Genomic DNA, 7,127 nt, shown 5'->3' with positions numbered 1-7,127 from the left:
AGCTGCACGGGGCAGCCCTGTGCCCACGGCGGTCAGGCCCCGTGTCCATGGCGGTCAGGCCCCGCGCCCCGCGGCGGTCAGGCCCCACGTCCGTGGTGATCAGGCCCCGCGCCCCGCGGCGATCAGGCCCCAGGTCGCCCACAGCGGTCAGGCCCCGCGCCTACGGTGGTCAGGCCCACGGCAGTCAGGCCCCAGGTGGCCCACGGCAGTCAGGCCCCAGGTGGCCCATGGCGGTCAGGCCCTGCGGAAACACAGGCGCTGTGTGCGCTCCGGTCAGACTCCGTGTCCTTGTCCCAGAAACAGTGGGTGCTGAGAGCTGGCTGCTGGCCATGAGAGGAATAGGAACTATGTGTTCTGATGTCTGACGGGAGCCTTCTCTCCCCTGGGCCGGAGGTGGCATTCCCGGGCCTGCAGCAGGAAGCTGGGCTGTGAGGGGCTGTGACCAGCTCGCGTCAGACGCCGGGGGCGGCATCCAGTGCAGGGCCGCGCTCAGGAGGAGGGGCTGGTCCCTGGCGTGAGGCTCCCAGGAGGTGAGGGGAAGGAGCACGGACGCTCACTCGATGTGCCACGTGTGTCTGGGAGGGGCTGCAGCGCGGGGCTCCGAAGGAGACCTGACCGAGTTTGGGTTGTTAGGCTCCCAGAGGTCCTCTGAGAGGCCGGACAGGTGCCCTCGGGGGTGGAGCAGAAGGCAGGGCCTGTCCGAAGCAGCTGGGCCGTGAGGGAGGGAGATGGTGGTCCCATAATGAAGGGTTATGGTAAGTGTTGAGATGGGAAACAATAAGTAAATGTGAGAAGACCAAAGGGTAAGAACCATTGTGTTACCAGGCCAAGGTGTGGTTTTAGTTTATAAAGAGGTTAAGCCTCTTTTTAGACGTCTGGGCTGTGCATGTTTCCTTGTACGTTACCTGTTCCTGTCTCTTGCCCATTTTTCATTTGGACTCTTGGCCTTTTATTTATGAACTAGAGGCCAGGTGCACAAAATTTGTACATGGGGGGGGGGGGGGTAGTCCCTCAGCCCAGCCTGCACCCTCTCCAATCTGGGTCCCCTCGAGGGATGTCTGACGGCCGGTTTAGGCCTGATCTGGCCTGAACTGGCAGTAGGACATCCCTCTCACAATCCGGGACCACTGGCTCCTAACCGCTCACCTGCCTGCCTACATGATTACCCCTAAGCACTGTGCCTGCCAGCCTGTTTGCCCCCAGTTGCCCCCCTCCTGCCGGTCTGCTCGCCCCCAACTACCCGCCTCTCCCTCCGCCGTGTGATCACCTCCGCCTTCCCTCCCCTCCTGGCCTGATTGCCCCTAACTGCTTCTGCCTCAGCCCTGCCACCGTGGCTTTGTCCAGAAGGATGTCCATAAGGTCTCCCAGCTAATTAGCATATTACCCTTTCAATAGTATAAATATTTAGGCCTCTTAAGATACATACTCTGGAGCGATGCAAATCTCTGGCCAATTAGGTCCGTTTCGGATATTCTCCCGGCTGTGGCTTGTCTCCCCTCCCGTAGGGGTCTTACGGTGCCACAGTGATTTCTAAACGTTAGTGTTGTTCAGTGTGTCAGCCCCTCACCTGTACGCTGTGCCTTCTAGTCTCCTTTAAGAGATCTCACGACCCTCGATGCTTTCTAAAAGCTAAAACTTTAATTTTCTGCCGAAACCGGTTTGGCTCAGTCAGGGGTCTTCAAACTTTTTAAAGTGGGGGCCAGATCACGGTCCCTCAGAGAGCTGGAGGGCCGGACTATATGAACTACTAATTCCTACTGTAACACCTTGGCTGCGCTCACTGCCCAAAAAACCTGGCGGGCAGGATCAGACTCCCCTGGGGGCTGCATGTGGCCCGCGGGCCGTAGTTTGAAGACCCCTGGTGGATAGAGCGTTGGTCTGTGGACTGAAAGGTCCCAGGTTCGATTCCGGTCAAGGGCATGTACCTTGGTTGCGGGCACATCCCCGGTAGAGGGTGTGCAAGAGGCAGCTGGTCGATGTTTCTCTGTCATCGATGATTCTAGCTCTCTATCTCTCTCCCTTCCTCTCTGTAAAAAACCAATAAAATATATATATATATTAAAAGATTTATTAAAAACTTTAATTTTCTTGTTAAGATTTTAATCCATCTGAAACTTACTTTATGTATTATTTCTAGTAGGGACCCAGTTTTGTCTCCCACGTGGGGCCTGTGCTCTGAGCTTGTGGAGGGGCTGGCACTGCAGAGCAGACTCCGTTGTCACCACAGACTCCGGGGCGCCGTCTGCTTTGAACTCGGGAGGAAGTGGACGGATTTGTACAGGGAACTTGCAGATCAGCGTGTATTCCAGGCCGCGAGGAGATACGGAAGTGAGAAGACTGTCTCCAGGTCTTGGGGTCTGGCTCCCTGAAAGGATTTTTTGTTCCCAGAAGCACAGGTCAGACCCACGGCGACTGCGCTGGGAAACCCCACAGCAGCAGGGGGCTGGTCAGAGATCCTGTGCCTGAGGCCTGGGCACCTGAGGGGACGCTGACCTTCCAGACCCCGGGGCTACGCTGCAAATGGAGGGGGCTTTCATTCACACCAGGTACCCAGGTATGAAGAAATGTACGACAGCCAATACCGGTTTGGCTCAGTGCATAGAGCATCGGTCTTCGGACTAAAAGGTCCCAGGTTTGATTCCAGTCAAGGACATGTACATTGGTTGTGGGCACATCACATCCCCAGTAGGGGGTGTGCAAAAGGCAGCTGGTCGATGTTTCTCTCTCATCGATAGAGTTTCTAGCTCTCTATCCCTTTCCCTTCCTCTCTGTAAAAAATCAGTAATATATATATATATCTAAATGCACGACAGTCCACATAACAAAAGTCTTTGGGGCCCTCAATAATTTTATTTTGTTTGTTAATCCTCGCCTGAGGATATTTTTCCATTAATTTTTAAAGAGAGAGTGGAAGGGTGGGGGAGAGGCACAGAGAGAAACATCGATGTAAGAGAGACACATCGATGGGTTGACTCCCGCCCGCTTCCCAACCCAGGTACGTGTCCTTGACCAGAATCGAACCTGGGACCCTTCAGTCCGCAGGCCGTCGCTCTATCCACGGAGCCCAACCTCCTGGGGCCTCAAATTTTCTGCGTGGAAAGGGGTCCTGAGACCAAAGGGTTGGAGGCAGCCCCCAGGAAGGCTGCTGCTTTCGCCTGGAGGCTTGCAGTTCAGCTGTCCTTACCAGCTTTGGCCTCCCCTAGGGACTCGTCTGCCTGTGTCCTCCCCGTGCGCTCTGAGCCAGGATGGCCACACGAGGGCGGCAGATTCCTCCAGAGCCACCCCGTGGGCCTCGCCCAGGTTCAGGGGTCCTCCAGCAGCGGGGTACTGTGTGCCCAGGAAGCCAGGGTGCGAGGTCCAGGGCCCTGCGTGCTCCCTCCAGGAGCCGGAGCGGAAGAGGACCGGGCTTTGATGGTGACCGGAGCCTGCCACACGCGGGGGGATGTGTTCAGTGGGTGGGCCCCATCCCCTCCGAGTGCAGCCCGTTTCCCGGCGCCTCCGCTCCGCCCCGGACATGTTTGTTCCTGTTTGATGGTCGTCGGGGGACGGCACCTGTGCTCTCCGCTGTGTTGACATAAGAAACTGCCAGATGCTTTTTATCAGAGCTTGTCAGCCCAGCTGGGCAGCGGCCGGGCAGCCAGGTCTCCAGCGCTCTGGAGAATGACGGCGAGCAGTTCCTCTCCTGCACTGGGACTTGAGGAGGGATTTCAGGACGATTACATGCAAGTGGGAGAAAGCAAGGCGGAGATGGAATGGGAGGATAGTTCACGTGTTCTCTCTCCTTTTTAAAAAAATATATTTTTATTGATTTTTTTACAGAGAGGAAGGGAAAAGGATAGAGAGCTAGAAACATCGATGAGAGAGAAACATCGACCAGCTGCCTCCTGCGCACTCCCCACTGGGTATGTGCCCGCAACCAATGTACATGCCCTTGACCGGAATCCAACCTGGGACCTTTCAGTCTGCAGGCCAAGGCTCTGTCCACTGAGCCACACCGGTTTCGGCATCACGTGTTCTCTTAAGGGGGATTATGCTTCTGTCCAAGGTGTGTGAAGCCAGATGCACAGGAACAGCGGGCAGGACTAGCTGAAGGCAAAGGTAAGCTCTGTGCCTGGGGTGTGACCACCACCGTAACCACCTGTCCAGCCCATCTCTGTCCGCAGCTGCCAGTGGCGTGTAGTTCTCATGCAAGCAAGTGGTCAGGCACGAGAGGGGCAGAGGTGACCTCTTCCCTCCCAGCTCATCTCACATGAAGATGGAGGTGGAGGGCACGTGCGACGTTTACCCGAACTCGGGCCTCCTTGGTGCCAGAACAGGTCATGGGCATCCAGCAACGGGGAAGGAGGCCTCGCGGCCACGTAACTCAGAATGACCTCTGCCTTTTTAAAAAAAATATATTTTTATTGATTTTTTACAAAGAGGAAGTGGGAGGGATAGAGAGCTAGAAACATCGATGAGAGAGAAACATCGACCAGCTGCCTCTTGCACACCCCCAACCGGGGATGTGCCCGCAACCAAGGTACATGCCCTTGACCGGAATCAAACCCAGGAGCTTTCAGTCTGCAGGCCGACGCTCTATTCACTGAGCCACACTGGCTAGGGTGACCTCCGCCTTCCTTACCGGCTGCTCCCGGGAGCGCTCCTAACCCTGCAGCGTCCGGACGTGCAGACCCAGCTGGACGACTGCTCAGGAGACAGGGCCTGAGCTCTGACTTCCAGGAGAAGGCTTCCAGGCCAAGTCTCCTGGGTCCTGGCTGGTGCTTTCCTCTCACTCTGACGCCAACCCCAAGTGTGTTCCCCCCTGAATACTCACCGCGATGCTAAGGCAACCCAGCCACGCACAGACCGTCAGCAGTCCGTGCTGCAGTGAGGCCCATGGTTTGGAGCATGGGCTTTTACAGGTGTCGGAGTCGAGAGGAAAATCAGAAGTATTCTAATTCGTTGTGTTTTTTTAAAAAAATATATATTTTATTGATTTTTCACAGAGAGGAAGAGAGAGGGATAGAGAGCTAGAAACATCAATGAGAGAGAAACATCGACCAGCTGCCTCCTGCATAGCCCCCAGGGGGATGTGCCTACAACCAATGTACATGCCCTTGACTGAAATCGAACCCGGGACCTTCCAGTCCGCAGGCCAATGCTCTATCCACTGAGCCAAACCGGTTCCGGCCTAATTCGGTTTTTTAAAATGTGTTCACTCTCTTGCTCCAAGTAGATGGTCCTTCCATTGGTCCAGCATTTGTCAAGTTTGTTTGCCTGCAGAACCCCTTCCCCCCGTCACCTTTTAGCTGCCAGATCGCTAGTGTTGGCAGACACCTCCTGACCAGCGGCCGGTGGAGAAGTCTGGCTCCTCCCATAAGCCATCGGCAGCCTCAGCTGCACCACCCCAAGGTGATCACACGAACAGGCGTCGCCTCTGAGAGGGGACGCTGATGGAGGGTTTGCCATGTGCCGGGTGCTGTGATAAGCACCAGGCATCATTATCTTATTTAATTATTTTTTTAATGGTTGTTATTGATCTCAGAGAGGAAGGGAAAGGGCCAGAGAGATAAAAACATCAATGATGAGAGAGAATCGTTGATCGGCTGCCTCCAACACACACACACACACACACACACACACACACACCCCAATTGGGGATTGAGCCTGCAACTCAGGCATGTGCCCCGAATCGGAGTTGAACTGTAATCTCCTGGCTCATAGGTCGACTCCCTCAACCATTGGGCAACACTGGCCGGGCTCACTTAATTCTTAAAACAACACGAAGACAGCGTTGTCTCCTTTTACAGGTGTAGAGGAGCTAAGTAACTTGCTGAAGGTCACATGGCTAGAAAGCACCAGCATGCAAGCCCAGGGCGGCCTGACTGTGGAATCCAGCCTTCCCACCAGCCCTCACTGCTGCCTGCAGCCGCCGGTCCCCTCTCACTGTGGGGAAGCCGTCCTTGTGCTGAGCTGGAAGCGGGGTCTAGTCACACCCCCTCTCCCAGGTGCACACACTCATCACTAGTTTCAGTGCTAATATCCTCTGTCTGCCATTGTTCCTGGGACTGACCCATCCGCTCCTCTTTCTTTTGCTCGAGTACTTCAGCATCCCTTTGGGCCAAAATCCTCAGAGCTGAGCACAGTTTTATCTACTCCACTGTTGTTAGTAATTGCATTTTTTAAAATATATATTTTATTGATTTTTTACAGAGAGGGATAGAGAGTTAGAAACATTGATGAGAGAGAGACATTGATCAGCTGCCTCTTGCACACCCCCTACTGGGGATGTGCCCGCAACCAAGGTACATTCCCTTGACCAGAATCGAACCCGGGACCTTTCAGTCCACAGGCCGACGCTCTATCCACTGAGCCAAACCGGTTTCGTTGGTAATTGAATTTTTAGGAAATCATACCTTCTCTAAAACATACCCTTTTTTAATCTATATATATAAAAGCTTAAGCAACCGAGCAACTGAACAAGCAGTCAACCAGTTGCTATTACACGCACTGACCACCGGGAGCAGACGCTCAATGCAGGAGCTGCCCCTTGGGGATCAGTGCGGTCCCACAGCCAACCTCCTGCGGCCCCTCCCCAATTGGCCCTGGGCCCTGTTCAGGGTGGGAGATGACCCTGATTGGCCCCAATCACCAGCCAGGCCAAGGGACCCCACTGGTGCATGAATTCATGCACCTGGCCTCTAGTCTAATATAAGATTTTTTTAGATGGGGTTAGGGAATAGAAATTTTAGATGTACAATAACACAATGATTTTCTCCTGCAGGAATTTTGACCACAAAGCTGTTTTTCAAAGCTCTTGTGGCATTGCTGTGACACCTTCAACATCCTGTGATTACCTCCGGCTTTTGCTCAAGTGTGATAGTCATTTTCCCTTCCTCCCTTCCTCCTTCCCTCCTTTTCTCTCTCCCTCCTTCTCTGCCCTCTCTCCCCACAGCACCACCATGTTGACACAGTTTCTCACCAGCTTCACCACTTCTGTTACCTGTGTGACTAATTGTTTAGTAAAACCTAGTCCTGGGCTATTCATAACAGTGTTCTCCTCCTGTACTCTGTGCTAGTTCCCAGTTGTGATCACCTTATAACCAATAGCAGTCCCCAGTGATGGAAATTGTTCCCTAGTTCAGTGT

Source organism: Pipistrellus hanaki (assembly GCF_964339955.1).
Source record: "Pipistrellus hanaki genome assembly, chromosome: 20".
In the NCBI taxonomy this organism is placed as follows: Eukaryota; Metazoa; Chordata; class Mammalia; order Chiroptera; family Vespertilionidae; genus Pipistrellus; species Pipistrellus hanaki.
The sequence above is the reverse complement of the archived record's forward strand: the minus strand, read 5'-3'. Positions refer to the sequence as shown.